Source organism: Anabas testudineus, chromosome 18, assembly GCF_900324465.2.
Source record: "Anabas testudineus chromosome 18, fAnaTes1.2, whole genome shotgun sequence".
Taxonomy (NCBI): domain Eukaryota; kingdom Metazoa; phylum Chordata; class Actinopteri; order Anabantiformes; family Anabantidae; genus Anabas; species Anabas testudineus.
The window spans coordinates 27,841,761-27,861,073 of record NC_046627.1 but is presented as its reverse complement, the minus strand read 5'-3'; the positions used below and the strand labels follow the sequence as shown (position 1 = coordinate 27,861,073).

Genomic DNA, 19,313 nt, shown 5'->3' with positions numbered 1-19,313 from the left:
TCAAACTAAGTAGAGACAAATAATGAAATACACCAACTGCACTGACAGGCTCCTAGGCAATGATGAAGAGCTCCAGCACACAAAACATATTCCTCTTATGTCTACAGCTGTTTTCACAAAGGATGTCATAAATGAGACAAACCAAGAAAACTATAAAGAATAAACAATGAAAGAAAAAGGAAACAATGACCGAGGGAAAGCCAAGGCAACAGAGTGCGAGTTTACTGCTTGTGTATCACCACATAATGCACGTCTGCCTGGAAATGTTTAATAGATGTAACACACATAACAAGTGGTCCACTCCTGACATAAATCAGGGGGCCAAAACATTAACCAGTAGAGCTCCTGATATAATGCATTCCAATAGACTCCACCACCGACTATGACCTTAACAATAAACCTATAGGAGAATGATCACCTTTCTGACAGTATCAACAAAACAGACATTATAACCTTGTAAAATTCTGAAATTACAAGTAGCTGCTGTATTGGATGTATTAGAGTGGCCAGTGTACGTTCTATTACTGGATTACAATTACTGTTGCACAAGTGTTTAAACATTACTAATGCAGCAGCTGGTAAAGGTGATACTGAATTTAAACAGTAGGTGCACAGCCATATTTTAGTCCAATCTGTGGATGGAAGACAAAAGCCAAAGAGGCAATAATTGGTTTCCTTCCGCCTGCCATTCAGGGTTTTAATGTGGTTTGATTTCACCACACAGCTTTATAAATGCCACTGTAAATGCCACTTGGCATTTAGGAACTGTGCCAGCACAGAAAGAACTGTTGTCCCAGCATATTGTGTATATAAACCCTGTCCTGCACGACGTCCGTGGACACGAGCAGTTTTGTCACTGTATGGAATGTTACACGGTGCACAGGAAATAAACGGCAGTCAGTGGTGACGTCCCAGCGTGCTAAATTGGCACAATTGGGTGGTGCATGGCATAAACACTGTGTGGCAAAGTTAAACCGGATTAAGAAAGGTATTGAACCAAATGGCAGGGAATAGGAGATAAATTATAACCCCTTTGGAGGTTTCAAGTGTAGGGGATGAAAAGAAAAAGTAATATAAAATAGAAACAGTCAACTAAGTTACCTTACAATTGCCAAAAATACAATTGAGTAATTGCACTTGCACCACTGATACTGGTGACCACAGTGCTACCATTGGTCTAGAGAAGCTGAATGCAGGTTTAACTCCAAACACTATTCTACTGTATATGTAGATGTACTGGTGGTACACAGCATTAGAGGAAATAAAATATCATTACAGTGTTTTTAAGCAGTGTTTTTTATGAATGTATGTATCATATCATGTGATCTATCCTGTGATACTGCCGTTTTTGGCTGCATTGACAAAGCGCGGACACTTTCATGGATCTGTGCCTCCATTCTTTTGTAAAGCAATTGAAACGAGGCTAAAATAGAAGACCACTGTTCCCACTGCCAGCTGGTCATTACTGTACATATTGATCCACAGACTGATTACAATACTTTAATGAAGGAACTATAGATCGCTGTCTGCTGTCTCATTTGCTAGAGGCCAAGGTTCTTCGTTGCACTGGTGATTCCTTCTCTACTTAAGAGCTGCTGGTTGGGCTATAGTAAATGTGCTGTCATGCCGTCCACAATGTATTTAGTGTTCTGAGAGGTGCTGCCAAATAAGTATGAGTGTCACCATCGATTGAGCTGTCCACAGTTAGGTAACATATGAAAAGGAGTCACTTTTCTCCGTTGTCTTTTTTTGCCTCTTTAAGCCAGATATAAATTATTCATTGCCACATCTGAGTGAACAAAGTCAAAATAAAATAACTGGCTTCTAAAAACAGAGATATAATGCCTCAAATAAAAGTATAGTGGCTTTCACAAGTTTCGACTTCCCCACATTCACTGTATAATTAACTCATATGATTTACTGGTGGCATGTACATGTACACATGACTGAAATGTTGGTGTCCTTCCTCTTAAAACTTACAAATCCCTGAGCTGAAATTCACAAAGGTCACTGCCATCCATCACCCTTTAGTGCATATTTAGTTATATATGGCAAAAATGATATTTAACTAGCACACCATTTCGAGGCGGTCGCCACGTTCAGCAGCTTTTGAGCTGTTACTGTGAAGTTACGCTCTCAGGTTTGATGAGTGTCTTCTCCCAGCTGTGAGTCTCAGGTCTTTTACATAAATGCGCAACTGAATCATGAGTCTCAGTAGGTCACAGTGGTCCAGGGTTTCCTCCTCAAGCACAAAATTCAGCTCTCGTTCTGGCTTATTTGGTAGCAAGTAGAGATGATAAAACAGGTTTTAATTCAAACACAGAATGAAGCATTGTTGAGATGAGATAGTGTGTGAAGGTACGAGGAAATGTAGCCACATCCACTGAATATCTCCCGTTCTAATCACTCGCTTGACTTTATTGATAGTATATGTCTACAAGGTGTCCGTTAGGTTTATTCTTACCCTTGGGTAAGTGTGCCGGTGGAGGACATGCATTTTAAGAGCCCTCGGCATAAAGATATTCGATTCGATTCTTTTTTGCGACTCCACTTTTAAATGTAGCTACAGGTCACATTTTAAGACTGCGTGGTTCGTTTTAATTGAATGCATTATGCTGTTTGATTGACAGTACTTAAAGGTCGCTGGAGGAGTGTGCAGGTGCGGAAAAGAAAGTATATTTTCCATAGAGCTTGAAGAAGACAATCAAGCACGACTTGCATACTAAGGCTGTTGCTCACTGATAGACTGGTGCTGTAAGTTGGGTCACATTAACCTTGACATGACAGTGAAAACAAGGTCCGTCTCCAACTGGGCTGTGTCAGCATTGCGTGGTGAGGAGCCAGGTAGCACGTTAGTGTGACATCTTTACCTCCTTCACTCACCCCAAAAGTTTATATGCAGTATTTGAATGAGTTGCATGTTCTATATGACTCTCACAGTTGTTTTGAGCGTAACTCGACATACTAAAGGATAGGACTTAATGTGGAAAAAGCTGTTGCCTTTAATTGTCTGTTGCCTTGGAAACAATCCGTTTTGTAACCACAATGTCAGACGTCATGGCAGCAGCCTTGTTACCCCACTGCACCTCCTTCTCTCCGAGTTGCACTCTTTTCTTCTGGTCTGTTTTCCTCAGTCATTTCTTTTCTCTCCCACTGTGGGTGTCTGGCAAGTGACTATTATCACACTGCAGGTCTGTTCAGTCTCTGCGCTCAGCTGGGACACAAAGAAAATGTCAAGCAAACTGACACTAACGATAGGCTTGTGTGCTCCTGAATGGTGGGCTCCTTAGCCAACGGTAAGCTGATTGCATGACAGGCTTAGCATACAGTATAATAAGCTCTCTTAACTTGAACCAGAACATACTTGAGCAATGTATGCCAGGTTCACCCACGTCCCACTGTCGACTTGCACTTACGCATACATCTTGTACATTGAATCTCACTGCTGTGCACTATTGCTCTAATGAGGATGATGAGGTTAACGTCTGTAAAATGGTATCCCAACCATATGAAACAATATTAAATGCTAGCAGTGAGCATTTGTTGCACTTTGCCGATCGACTCTGTATAGGATTTTGGTAAAAAAATATTTTACAAATTAACCTGACTATAAATCACTCTTGAAAAAGACTGTAGTTGTATTAAAATGTAAACTGCCTAAAGAGGAACATGACGTTTAATGAAATGCACACTCCTGCACAGTTCATCGTAAATTACTGTCAATAAAGCAAAGAGAAAGGGAAAAACAATGCAATGTTTATTTGGAGGGGTGCCTGATGTTGTTTTATGTGGGTTCTTTTAATTGTGTGAGAATCCTTGGCAAATTGCCTGACGAATCATCCAATGTTAAGTGCTTTACTAAATATGTTAATGTCATCGCCGGCAGTGAAATAGAGTAGTGTAGCAGTTTTAATGTGCCTGCCTACCATTACATTAAAAACAACAAGGACTGCAACACTGTGTTGGCATCGTTTATGGGAAAAAAGGGAAACACCAAAATCAGCAGAGTATAATAACTTCAGAAAGATATTTAGTTATTGATCTAAATATGACAGGACAGAGATAAGATACAGTGCATATGTGCTTTTGTTCTGCCCCCAAGTCATGGCTTTAACAGTTTGACATCACAAAGACTAGTAGTGGGACCTTTAACGTGACTGTGCATTGCAATAAACAACCTTTAGGGACAGCGAGTTCAGCAACTCTGTTTACATTCCAGCTACTGAAAAAGAAACTCCATTGGTCAAGATGGGAATAGAATTCAAGTGGGGCAATGTGCACGTCCCATGTGTTAAGTCCCATTCGGGAAGTTCATCACTGGCACTTAAAAAGAAGAGGCTGGCGACGATTAGTGTGGACAGTAGCTGCACAGAAAAGTCCAAGCTGGGGGAAAGCTGAAGCAACACAACTGCTAACCATGACATTGTGAAGGGGAAAACTGACAGTTGAGTGTCAAACAAAACACACACACACCAACAACTTTACTTCAGGTCAAATTTAAGTAAATGTCAATGTTGAAAGAGGCAGTAAGTAATCCAGCATGTTAGCCCACTAATAAGGATTTAGTCAGCTGAGGAACAGTTTTAATGAGCGAAACTTGTTGCCAAAGGCATTTGACCTCTTGAACCTTGTATTGAAAAACGGTAACTGTCCACAGAGGAGGTGGAGAACATGGCTGATTGCACACAAGTGTACTGTAGTTAGGTATGAGGCACACACTGAAGGATTTGGCGTAGTATACTTGAGAACCTTTCAACATATCAGGGTGTTAGAAACACATAATACATGTTCACAGCGTTCACAGCAAAGCCAAACATGGAAGATAGTTTTTCTGTTTTTTTAACTCTTTTACATGATCAATACTTCCACTGGTCTGCAAAGATAAATGTAAAACTCAGGAGGTTCACCAACTGGACATCAAACAGAAGGCTAGGGCTTAAATGTGCTTTAATCCACTGATGTGTTGGAAGCCCTTTAGCTAAATGCTAACCTTTCCCTCTAGAGGCTTGTCAATGATGGATGTTGGCGCATGAATCAGCTTATATGGCATGCAGCGATCTAGAAGCGTTGACCTGGTGAAAAAAACGCTTCCTAAAATAATATCATATTGACAAACGGCATTTTAGTCTCGATCTGGAGGTAAAAATGAAAGAGAAATGAAGAATTTCTAACAATGATTGCAGACACTATTACTATAAAGGCCAATTCCACTATAAAAGTGTTGGTGCGATGGTACAAGTGGAAATACTGTTACGGCATCAACCTTCCCGTAGAACTAAACGATGATGATGCTAATTTAGCTGATGCAAAAACACTCATCTTTAAAACGACTTTGAATATCTTAGCTGATGTTTTTGCACTCTGTGTTATTTGGTTTTTAAATTCTGTGCACATCTGTATCGGTGCCATGGTGAGAAATCTCTTGTTATTAGCATGTCTGATGCTTTGCACCATTTGAGAAGCATTTGTAGCATTTGTTTTGAAATGTGCCACAGGACTAAAGCTTTACTAACACTTAGCAAACCAACACCAGACCAGTCTATGTGTGTGTGTGTGTGTGCACCAACATTGAAACAGTTATTGTATCATGTTCTGCATTTTTACCAACTTAAGATTGACTCATGGCTGTGCTGGATGGAGTAAACATATTGCTTACCCATAAACTGCCTTTCAGCATCATGGATGAAAGTACACATTTGTGTATTTTCCTTACAGGACTGCAAATCATTCTACACCTCGCATCTATAAAAACAAACAGAACTACTTGTAGCTTAATTTTGGGTGGGAGGAAAAGGGAAAAGCAATATGTGATAGCAATTAGGCAAAAACAAATGCCTGTAGTATAGTGGCAACTAAATAAGTGGCATCAAGTTCAACCCTCTCTGTGCAGAAATGGTTGTTTTCGTGGGTGGAGTGGATTGATGAGAACATTCCCAGCAGGGTAGGATGGGAGGATGTTTTCAGTAACAGCAACTACACTGCTCCAAGACTAAACACACTCCAACAATACTCATTAGTAGAAATTTGATAAACAAAATACACTAACATACTGATCATTTCAAATCCGAGCATAACATGAATAAAACTTTAAAATGTTAAATAACACCATTAAATAACATGATTACCCACTCACAGAGACGGAATGTGTTGGTTCGACAGCTGCGGGCTCTGAATAAATATGTGTGTGTGTGAGTGTCGGTGTGTGTAGACCTGTGCAGAAGTTTCATCTCTTTACCTCCCCTGAACTGAATGGGGTTCTTCCTTTAAAATGCATGTTATGTAAACCCGTATTATATAAAGCCACAGGATTCTGGCAATTAACTTGGAAAACTCTGCACGCTTGCACAGAATATTTGTTGTTTTCAAAAAACTCAAGCCTACACCTGCTTCAAGGTGTCAAGTTAAGCTAGGGGTGTGCAACCTCAACAAATGCCCCTTCATTACACTATGTTCACACCAGTGGTGCACTGACTGCTTGTAAATGGAAATTCAGCCTAGTGGCTTTGGGAATAGTTAAGAAAATCTTAGCTTTATACAGTAAGTTGGTCCAGATCATGATCATATTCATTCTAGAGGAAGTTTACTAGATGATATTACATTTACATTACATTTAGCAGATGCTTTTATCCAAAGCTACTTACAAGTGAGTTACATGGTAAAAGGTACAAGGCAAAGGCAGGGTAAGGGTAAGGTCTGGCCTTGATATAAATAATACGTAGTGCCAGAGCTCCTGTGGATCATCGTAGCAAGTAAACACCACACAGCTCCAAAACTATAGCTTTGCTAGAGCCCACCGAATCTTGTGAACTTACCATTACTCTCCCTGCTGCAGGGTGTATTTGTTTGTATGTGGAAATACTAAACTTTGAGCTCAGACTTCAGCGAGACTGAATATTTAGACTATGGTAACAACTCTGGAACTGTACGTACTGGATTACCAGGAGTTCTTGTGTTCCCTGACCTAAGATAGGTGACCATGTACTTCCTCTTTTGTTCACTGGCTTCTCATCAAAATCCAAATGATCAAACACACACGCTATAAGCAACTAAATCCCCAGAATAATTATTTCTTTACTTGTTGTACCTTTAACATTCATCTAGACACTGCTATATGATGCACAAGTAGGTGAGACCCTGTAGAACGTCCATACACACTACACTGCAAAATCATATTCGTATATCTCTGTCAGCGAGTTAATAGATTCAAATGGAATATTTAACCAAAAGTCATGTTTTCATTTGTACGACTGGTAAGGATAATATTTCACGTGACCTCTGTGATGTATAGGCTCGCAGCACCTAAGTGCCGACGCACACGCTGATGCACAACCTTCAGTGCTCGCGTGCACGCCAACATCAACAAGACACACGCAGCTTTTCTTAATCAACAAATGAGTTGTGCTGTTAGTTGACGCACCAGTGGCTATTGACAGTGAACTAGCAGCACGGGTGATGGGCTGTTTGTCTAATAACTGAGGCTGCATTTCAATTTCACAACTGACTGAACAGCCTGCTTAGCCACACAAGACTGATATGACACCGGGCTTAGCAAGAGGCTCTATTTGTGTGCTGCTGTACTGCTGTTGAGGATGATAATGGCGAAAAGTCACACATTAACCTCGTGGTCTGTATTATACTCTGACTTCATCTGTGTGAGCCCACCTTGAAACAGGTTGAATGCAGGGAAACTTTTCTGCTTACATGCAGGAGAAAGCCAATAAAAAAAGAAAGAAAGAAAACATCTACCCCCTGCTCGGTCCCATGAGGGGCCTATTATATTAGTGGAGCTTGAAAGTGACTTTCCCTTTATACTCTCCCCTTTAGGCCTAGCCCCTGTGATGTACGCAGACAGCTCTCTATGTCTGCTCTAATTAAAGACTAATTCACTGCTTCCCTCTCACCCTGCCTCTCCATCTCTTCCCGTCTGTCTTCCGTGTCTTAGTGAGTTTGTTTTTAGCGCCTCACACAGTGTTTGCTGCAGTCATGCAGGCCTTGGACACTTTCGAACCGCCTTTCTCCGTCTGTGAGCAAATACTGGAGCTGTGACGGGGAATGCCTGTTCAGAAAATGGCTGAACCTCCAGTACAATGTGAGCAAACATCCATCAGGTGTTTGCATAGCATGCAACATTCACATTGTGCAGAAATGTTTCAATGTTTGGAGACTTTTTGCCTGTGGAGGTACACGACACTTGCTATAAATCTCAGTGGAACAACTCAGGTATTTTTGTTTTCCCTCAGGTAGGTGTACGAGGATGTCTTGTTCATCTGTTCTTTAAGTATCCAGTGATTATTCTTTTGATGGCTGCTCCTTTTTTATCATTTATCTAAATTCCTTGGAAACAAGCCTGTGTAATGTTCTGTACATATGCCTGGTGAGAACTGGGACTGCTAACCCACATCTAGAGTTTGCTGTATATACAACTCTTATCTACAGTGGTACCTTCCATGTTTCAGAAAATTCTTTCTCTGCATCACTGCAGCCCCCTTTCCCCTGTTCTCTCTCTCTCTTTCTCTCTCTCCCTCCCTTCCTTCTCCCCAGTGGTCATCATTTGCCTTGGATTTAAGGACACACACATCCTCTGAAGGCAGTAAGTTAATTAGACATCGGGCCCTATCTGTCCCACTCACTCCCTGACTCTCCCTGACTATCTGTGGGCTTAGAAGAGTATCACAATGAAACCACACATACACAGACAATTCGTCTTCTGCACTAGTGTGCGCTCAACGAGTCTGCGTGGGCATTTTATTCTGTGTGTGCTGCAGCGTGTATGTATTTCCCCAGGCCTTTGGGTATTTAGAGAGATTGTAGAGTTTCTTTCTAAGCACACATTTCTCAAACAGAAGACTTCTTCTCACCCCAGTTCACTTTGCATTGACTACTAAGCTGCATGCTCGGCCTTTTTTCTTAATATGATGCCAGCCTCATCACAAACTTGTCAAATGCAGGATACGTGACTCTTCTGTGGCTCCAGTGCTAATGTCACAAGTGTTTATACTGTAGACATTTGAAGTGTTCCCCGAGGCCCAGCTAGCTAACCTTGAATCAAGAGCTAAAAAGATAAGGTACGTCTAACACCGCAGGGTCTAGTGTGACAACTCCAGACATTGTTTATAGTGAGGAGACAGTGACAGTCTGTTACCATGCAATATGTGAACACTTGATGTGACATATATGGGAAAAAACAAAACAAAAGAACCCCCTAAATTACTGCTTCTTTCCCACTAACAACCAAACAGCACGTTCTAACTGAATAAGAACAAGGTTATCACAGGAACCCAGAGCTGTAGGTAGGGATGGATTTCATCATTTAGGTAATGATGATATAGATTCATTTAGGGCAAAGCATATTTAACCCTTAAACTTCATGGGAGAGGTGCTGTTTTGATTTGGATTCAATTGAACGCACGTAGGTGATAAAGTGGACAGTAAGTGTATTTTTTACTAGAAAGACAAAATTAGTTTAATTAGATCTACCTTTTATATCATCATCCCAAAATGCAGCTAAACATCCCTGGAAAAGTCAACGACTCTTAATGCAGTCCAGGCTGGCACTGTTTGTTACACGCCCCCCACTCAGGGCACTAAACATCTGCTGCCCAACAAATGCTAACATGCTATTCTCCTCACTTGAAGAATGGGCCAAGCTCACAAGAAGGTGAGCGATGTAGCAGGACAACGACCTGAGACATCAAAGTAAACCCACCACCAGAACAGCTTTGGAATCTGCCCTCTGCGGCGGCCTGGTCAGATCCCAGACCTCAGTCCAAGGGAGATGCTGTGGAATGACATGAGCAGCTGGCTGAGCTGAATTCCTCCTGGACATTGTGCACGTCTGATTCACAGCTATGGGAATTGCTTGCTTGAGGTTATCGCTGTCAAATGTTGTTAACCCGTTATTAACAATCCATCTCACTTTCTCCACCATCACTTAGTAAGTTTGGTTAATAGACATGAAAAGACATGAAAGATCACGGCTCTCTGTGTTTGCTTAGTCATGCTGTGTTTGTTGATATTTGATTAAGATATTTGGTAAAGATTAGATCACATTTCATGACCAATATGTGCAGAAATCCAGGAAACTGAAACTAGTTCATGTACCTTTTGCTTGTGGGGGTTGGGGTGTATACTTTGCATTGCTCCTTGCTCAGCTGGATTAGGTTTCGTGGTCTGGTAGTGGCTTAAAAGGAGGATGCAAAGAGAGTCTGCATAGCCTGTTTGACTGCCTGCTGCTTTGCGTTTATTTATTTACTTATTATTTTGGGCTCTCTCCAAACCCTGATGCTAGCTGTTCTGGATAGGGCAATAAAAGCCCATTCTGGTTGATGAGCCGCCTGTTCACTCATTATTTAATCACATTTCAGTATAATGTATCCTGGGAAGAGGACATGGAGTAGCAGTAAACAGTTTTACACTTGTTTGCATCTGAGATTGCCCAAAATATGACTTGTGGAAGAGATGGGACAATACTGTTTGATCACTTTTTACAGCTTGTGGAGTGTTATCTGAAAAAAAAACAAAAAAAAAACAAAAACAGAAGAGGCAACGCCATAATGTCAGGTATTCCCCGGAACGAGGGAGGAGTGTAAGAGCTTGACAGAAGTGGAGGGAAACGTTAACAGGGAAAAGAGATTGTTAAAAAAAAAAAAGCTGGAGTTCATATGGGAGTTCAGATGAGATAGACACAACTTAGTGTTCGTGAGGAAGATGTTAACCTTTCATCTCACTTGCTTCACTTCCATCCAAAGTTCTCTCTACAACTAAACTCTCAGCATCAGAGGAGAGAGGGAGGATGTTTCCATCCCCCCCACCCCCCGCTCACTTCTTTCATATCTAACATCGTTCATACTTCAGAAATATTTCAGGACTGAGAACCCCTATCTCGCTGACTCTCCTCCCTCTCTCTGTTCTCCGTCTTGCTTGCTCGCGCAGTGCAAAATGATCCAAAGGAGCTCTGGCACCAATAATTAAAGTTATTGAAATTAGCATTGACTGGCCATCTTGTTGCTGCCGAGTGCCAGCAAAGATCCTCTCTCGGCTTTGATCGCCTAAGCTTTCTCTTCATTCTATTAAACTCGGCTCTCATGATTGACTCAGTCACACAGATAAACACGCGCTCGCTCCAATCTCTGCAGTGCTAGCGTACTAGCACTAGAACAGACTCTATTCCAACATTGGGAAATTAAAAATGGCACAAAATAGTGATTAAATGTTTAAATAATTAAGATTATTTGGAAATATAACACATGATATGCTGTTAAGTTTGGGTCACGCACGTGAACCCTGTGTAAATACAATTACGGGTGCAACTTTATGCCTCTAAAGAACATTACTTTGGATGAAGCAGCTCAAACTTATGAACCGTACATGCTAGTGTAAATGTTGATACTACTGTATATGCAGCAGCCCATCAAAACAAGAGAAAACATGTCCTGCAGCATGACATCTCCTTCTTCCCACCTCCACACCCGCCCACTCAATCACTCTCTCTCCCTCTCTCTGGCATGTCAAATCTCCCTCCATTTGCTCTACGTGCCGGCATCCCTCCATCCTCTCCTCCACCTATACTCACAAGCACTGACGTCTCTCATATTGTCTCTTATTCTCTGCAGTAAACATCTTCCTCCTTCCTTGCCCTGTCTACGAGACTGCTGCCTGTTTTTCGAATCCCCCCAAGCTGGTCCTCTTTGCATCCCTGCAACCTCTCCTCTGCAGTTCTCACTTCCTCCCTCCCATCTTTTTCTCCCTGCTGTCAAAGCCCATTCTCTCCCTCCTCCACCAGCTGCGTGGAGCAGAGGCCCGCTGTGCCAAGTGCCATTTGATTAGCCTCTTTCTGGCAGCCACAGTAATTGCGCGGACATTTCCTCTCTTCCTTCTTTTCTCCCTGTCCATTTCTCTCTTTCTCTCTTTTTCAACTGTGCTGAGGATGTATCATCATCATCTAAATCACCCTGCCTCTCACTCTATATCTCTTTTTGCATTTTCTCTATCGCCTCTCCTCCTCTCTTGCTGAATATCCCCTAGCATTTCCCCCTAGACACTTCTTCTACTCCTACATCTTCCTCTGTCTGTGCCAGAAAAACATACACAAATCTTAACATCTCTCTGGCATTTAAGCTGTATTTATTTTCCACTGTGTCCTTCCTTCCGCTCCCCTCCCTGCATTTCCCTGCTACCTCTTTCTTCCTATATAATCAAACCATTCTATAAACATCCTGTCCGCAAACTTGCATCTTCTCAATCAGTTGAGCCTAAAAGCGCCAGCGCTATACGTTCCCCAGATATGAGGCAGGAAATGAATTCAGCACCTGATCACATTTAGCTCTGAGTATACAACCAAATGAGCTGTGAGATGGGGAAATTTAATCACACGAATGGAGTTGGGGATGAAAAGGGGTGGGGTGGGGGCTGCTGGATGGAAAAGCAGGGGATTAGAAGATGGGAGGAAGTGACAGTCACTGATGGGCCTAAATAATCTCAGGTATAAACACTTATCCGCCATTTTTGTCATGATTACTCTCTGTGCACGTAGACACGTTCTACAGTAGCGCTGCATTCTGGTAACAAGGTGTGGACACTTGAGCTGCAGAAAGTACCCTGTGTAAAAATATATCTCTTTCACAAGTCAGATCAAAAGAAAAAAAAAGAGAAACATCAGCGAGCACTTGGTGCCGAAAAAGCTTGACTTTCAGGAATGTTGTCAGCTGTCAGTGTTCAAGAAGCTGCAAACGCTTGACAACAACATTTTATTTTATGGCGCAGAGACATAATTCAAATGTTCGACAGCCGAAGTCGGGAGCACGCTCAGTGGTGTTCAGCTATCTTCAAACTGAAATTTCATGCAAGAGAAGAAGAAGATGCAACATCCGCTTTCGAGCGTGGGAACTGTGGGGAAGAGTTGCCGTGAAGGTCTGGGAGTGTGTTTGTGTGTGGATTACAAAGGATGCAATTTAGCCTTCACAGTAAAAGGAGTCTCCCTTTGACTTGTTTCATTGCCACTAACTTATTATCTTCAGTGGGATTAAAATCATTCCCTTGTTCCTCTTTGTGTAAATGTTTGCACGTGTCAATGAAAGTGATGCCACTAAATGTATTTACTGATATATGTGAATGCAGCTACACATTATTTGGCAAACACAGTGTTTCTGTTATCGTCAGACTGGGATTGCTTGTCTTTCCCTTTGAAATCTACAGTATTACATCATTTTATTTGAATAAAACTATATGTATATGTAACAATTACTGTCACATATTGTCATTATATTCTTACTCCTTTATCAAAACTCACATATATACATGTCATTCACAACTTCTCACCCAACGTCTGACACACGTCTGGTTCTGACATGGTTAACTGGGAGGGCAGCTTTAGAAACAAGTGATGACTGAGAGAGGCTTTATGAGTAAGTTCTCCCTATTTTAGTCATCAATCTCTTTCCCTTTTTCCTTTATAGACACACACACACACTCATATGTGCAGAAACACAATGTCACCTCTGCCCCGGAGGTTCAGAAATGTACTCTTGTACTCTAAATGACAAGCAGAAGCTGACAAGCATTACTTTCACTGCTTTCATGACCTATAGTAGGCTTCGCTTTTATGACTAGAGAAGCCTATTTTACCTCACATATATTTGCCTTAGATCTTTAAGTAGCTAATAATCATCTACTATATTAAAAACGTACAATAAACAAGACTGACGTCACTAAAATGCTAAATGATCTAACAATATCTGCACCACCTGCAATCTAACCAGTTTAGATACATACTGTAGAAAATATGGTCCTTGAAGTACAACTTGAATGCAACAAAAGTGATTACACGTGCAATTTCCAGCTAAGGCTAATTGCGTGAAAAATGTTATAAAAAACCTGTGAACACAGCAGCGTTCTCAGTTTTGGCCCAGGTTGTGTATAATGCATGAAACAAGGCTCCACGTGGCGAGAAATTGTCTGAACAAGTGAGAAATCAGATTGTGAAACTTCATAAAGATTGGAGAAAAGAGCATTAGCAGCCTACTGAACATGAGTAGAAATCAAACTTTCCCAGAGAAAATGACAGAAGCTCAATGAATACTGACTACATTGGTTCATTGGTCAGATAAAACCAAATAAGAGTTTTGATTGACTGCCTCAGCACAGAGCCAGAAACACTTATATGGGGGCTGCTCAAGCACAAAAGATGTAGGGGAACTGACTCAAAAAAGTTTGTAAAGGATTTCAAGAAGACTGCAAAAATTATGAGTTGTTAAAAAGAGCAAAAGAAGAAATTAATATAAGTTTAAATAAATTTAAGAGCAGCCGAAATGACTTGAATGAAAGAATTGCAGAACTTCCCACAGATGTTTACAGTGCTGTAAGGTCAAATCTGTCAGCATGGTAATCAAGCAATTAAAATGTTAGTGATATTGACCTCTATATCTATAAGCTGTATAAGCGTTACTACTGTGTTTCTAAATAAAATAAAATTAAAACACACTGAAATCAGTCAAAGAACAAATCTAGGGATGCTTCTGTGGCTGCAGAACCTTCAAAATCTGTGAATCACTAAGTAAAATCCTCCCCATATATTCAATAAAACACAGAAGAAAGAGCTGCTAATTGAAGGAACAGTATTAAATACAATTAGCTGCTTCCACTCTTGACTGTTTGGCCTGTGCTGTTCAGATTCTGCCAAATCACTAGCACACGAACCAAGCTGACCAAGTGACGCGCTGGCAGAGCTGGATGCCATTGCCTGGCATATTCTCATGTGTCCACCCTGGCACCATCATTCCATCAACTACCAGGGATAGAGGTTTCTGGATGCCCAGCACAAATTGCCACCTGCCATCAGCCCCATTACCCTGTGTGCAGGCCCGTCTATGCAGAACCTGCCAGATGCTGAACAAAGACCATGATACTACTACAGCCGCTACACAACTCATCTGTATAGTGTTGGCTAATTATGGCAACATATGCAAAAAGGCTTTCACAGCTCAAGGGTGGCACATTATGCAGTGCTATAAAAAAAATGGAGGTTACTCCTTTGCCTGGTTTGTTTTATTTCGCATGGTGGGACGTGAATTTAGTGAATTTTGTTCTCGCTGTTTGGATGCAGGATCCAGGATTGGACATGTTGGCCAGAACAGAAAACATGCAAATGAAGTATCTGATCTGAAACTCAATGGGAGAAAACAAATAATTTCACTTCCCACTTGCATTCTTATACAAAAAGTCCAGCCATGCGGGGTGCCAAGATATGAGCTGGCAGCCATTTAAAAAAGGACACCCCATCCATTTCTGAGAGCTGTGTGGACTTCACCTTTTTTGTGTTACAATACAAATCAATGTGTCTAGCGCAGCGTTGGAGCCCAATGTGTTAATGTGGAATCAATAACTAATGTCACGGTCATTTTTCCTCATCCACCGTTCAACAGAAGCCAAGAGGAAGGCAAGAGCTGCTCTGAACACACGGGGGGTGGCTCAAGGTGAGTCGGGTGAATGACAATGGAGACTGTAACATATTCACATTCAGGCACAGATTCTGTTCATTTTTTTGTGTTCTTAAACTTTTATTCATTTCTTGTTTGAATTGTAACTGTCAGAAATTGTACTGCAATGCACTGTGTTGCTGTAGTATCTGGTTACATCAATAGATGGTGCCTGTTCAATGAGGTGGAGTTGCATATGTTTGCTGACTGCCCCTGAAGACTTCCCAGATTTTAAAATGAAAGTGCCTCCTGCCATGAAATAAAGAAAAGTGTCAGGTTGGCGTCCTGATGAACACTGTTCATCAGTAAGTTGTTTGGCATGTCCAACAGAAGCGGAAGCGGCTTCTTATCAATGCAGGCCAGGAGCCGAGTTTCAGATAGTGGAGGGCTACTTGAAATATCTGGTGCTATTGTTCAGGACAAGCTGTACTTCAATTCTTCATGCTTCAAACATCAACACGTTTAGTCCTGTCAGTGCTAAACCTACTTTGAAAACATTTTTGACAATCACTAATTATTGATTGTCAAAGCTACTATATGCTACTTAAACATGACAAATCAGCCCACTGTGCAGTAGTATGTTGCTGTCTACTACTCTCCTACATTGTTCAGTGCTAGAGGTGTTAGGAATCATAAATTAAGAATAAATAAGATAAACATGCAAAATGTACAAATTGAACAAAATCTGTTGACATTATCTGATTTAAAGGGCATAGTCCAACTCTGCTGCTCTTTTGGGTCAAAGTTTTCAACAGATAGAGTCTGATGATGACAACTCAGACATCAGGAACTTGATGTGTAGTTGTAAGGAGATCATAAAAAAAAATAAACCAAATCATCAACACAAATAAGTTAGCAAAATGCATGAAGCTTGACACCGCAGGCAGCAGAAATGCACGCACAAGCACACATTTTCAATCCCTCCAAGCCACTACAATCAGAACCGAAGCTTCCCATAAAACCCCAACTCTGTAATAATCTTCCAGCCCTTAAATATTTATGGGCCAGTGCCTACAATCCCCCACCTTTCCTTTATTATTTGTCACCAGAAATGATATAGCCTCTGGAAGTTCACTACATAGATACATGTATTCAGAAAATTACAGGGGTTCTGCTCATCATTGGTTATTGCACTCTCTATACTGCTGGCAATAGTGTAAATGGGGTAAACAAAAATCTTCAAAGTCCATAGCGTTGCAAGTAAACCAGTGTTTGATGGCAGACAGACAGATAGCTCTCCACTCCGATTGCTAGGGAAGGAAAATGTATACTTTCGGATAGGATTTTCTGCTCTGCTTTGAATGCAGGCAAACTGTTAAGCCTGTGTGCACTGCAAAGCTGCTGTCAACTACGGCTTCATGATAAAAGCACAGTCATAGCACAAGCTTAATGCATGGGACTTTTTGTTTTGCAACCACATATGCATTTTATTTGAAACCTTTTTGGGGGTGGGGAGTAATACGAAACAAATGCCACACATGCAAAAGGTGAACCAGAGTTCTGACTGTGGTATTGATAATATTCTAGGACTGAAAGATAAGTAATCTCAGTAAATAACATTTGGTACCGAATGAGAAAGTAGCTTAAGGAGACATGTTCCAAAAATGACACCACGCCCTCCAGAAAAGGAGAGGAGTAAAATTGTGTCCGCATGTTCACCCAAGTCTGCAGATATGTGTGTTATATTGCAAAGGGGCGAGCATGCGCACAAAAATGTATCTTTTGAAGTGGCCCACAGATTAAATTACTTTCGGCATGGACGGTAAGGGGGGGAAAATTGAGAAAATGATTAAAAAATAAATGGAAAAATGATTTCCCATTCTGGGTCCTGTCACAATGGAGGGAGAAGGCAATGGGGCGACTGCATGCTTATTTGTCTGGTTGGGGCCAAAGCATGCCTGTTGTAGCTACTCATTATAAGACATTACCAATTTATCCTCCTCTATCTCCCCCGACCACTGCTGGCTGGGGACTCCTGGGCCAGATTACCTAAATGAAATAATCCTAATCGCTATTCGCAGTTAATTATGTCCACAGGAAAACAATCCCAGCTAGGCCAGCGCCCTTTCAGCATGCTGAATTGGTCGTCATGTGATCTCCAGCAAATGACCTTGAAGGGTTCGAGCTGTATGAGTTCTAAGCAAGAGGGCGAGCGGGGTGTTTTTGTAAGGTTGTTTTCCGCTTTAACGTGTGTCAGGTAAACAGAAAAACCCAACTGGAATAAAGTAGCCACAACACCATGACTCAGGAGGCCTCACATTAAAACTGTCATTTGTGAATATGTGAAGCTGTCATTAACTTTAAATTTATACTATTAACCCTGAATCAGACAGGCACTACCAGCATGGAGATCAGTCACACGCAGAACACCTCCACTGCCCTCTCCTTGTACTGGGCCATGCACTCATCACCTAAACCTCCGCGCTTCCTTCCATCGTTTATTCTAATCTATACCAGGGCCTTGGGAATGTAGGGGTGTGTGCGGATGGAATGGCCCAGTTGTCATCCATTAGGACTAAGTCACCTATAAATTGCCACATCCATACTTCACCAATCGCCACATAATTACATTTCAAAGACGCAGCTTGCGCTGACCTTAGAGAGCAGCTTGGCATCATAAATAACAGGTATGGTAAATCTCTGAGTAGCGTTCTCTGAGACCCTCCTGATGTCCTGTTTGCACTTGTACAAAACCAGGTAAATATCATGTTTGACATCACTGTGCTTTTAGAATAACAGGTACGTGAGTTATATATGTGTATGGACTGATAACCAGGATGATGATGATCATCTCTGTACACTTAAAGTAAGAATGTAAGAATGTTAATTTGCTCAATTAAAGTTATATTAACTGATAATGCAGCAGAGTTCGTCCAATTTTGCAAATCCACAAGCTTGGTACCAGACCCAACCTGTTCCCTGCACTAAAGCAGACCCCAAGTGCTACAGTGTCTCTGTGCAAGTGCTGCTCTTGGCTTTGTGAGCCTGTGCTGACATCTAAACATGACTTGTATCACGCTGCTCATTGTGATCATGCTGGTCACACATTGAACACACAGGTCACTCCTATCATGTAGATAATGTAGGGTATGTGTATTAACTTGTATGAAGGCAGGCCACTTTGGAAACAGTGGGGTATTGACGTTTATTTGATACCATTACAAGTGATTTAGTGTCCCAAATATAGCACTTTTGCAAGTTTTGCACATTTACATTTAGTCATCTGGCAGTGGTTTTATCAAAAGCGACTTACAGGTGAGGTATAAAGAAAACAAAAAGCCAAGTCAGGGAGAGGACATTCATAGCAAAGTGCCAGTTCTGTGAGATTGAAATGTCAGATAGAGGGAGACAAAGGTTTTTGTTTCTTTATTCTCTCCTGTCCTACAGCTGTTTGTGTCTAATACTCTAGATTTTGTCTGTCTTGGACAGTCGTTGAATAGCAAGATACAAGAGTGGTCACTGAAGTCTGTGTTTAAAATATGTATATATATATATATATATATATATTTATCTGTTCTTTAAATCACTTATTCACAGATTTTTGCAGGAAACAGTTTGAAAAGTGGCTAAACTGTTTTACTAGAGTCCTAATGTGAACATAAATTCATACACCTTTACATCCTCCTTCAACTCTTTAGATTCCTCTCTCCAGACGTGTCCGTACGCCTGGCCTTTTAATGAGAGGTGTTTCAGGAGGTTTACAATGATAGAATGAGCCTGTTCAGTACGCTGTGGAGTCAGGAAGGAGTCGTGGCCGTGGACTTTTCCTCTGTTATAAAAATGATTATTATCAGCGGAGATGGCACTAAACAATCAAATTATATTTACAGTTCCAATCTG

General features: G+C 41.3%; 1 protein-coding gene across 1 annotated transcript in view; it reads right to left on the bottom strand.

Annotated features, from left to right (window-relative positions):
* The window catches only part of nrxn2b (neurexin 2b), a 493,790-nt gene that overhangs the window by 333,753 nt on the left and 140,724 nt on the right, over positions 1-19,313 (bottom strand). The window lies entirely within an intron of this gene.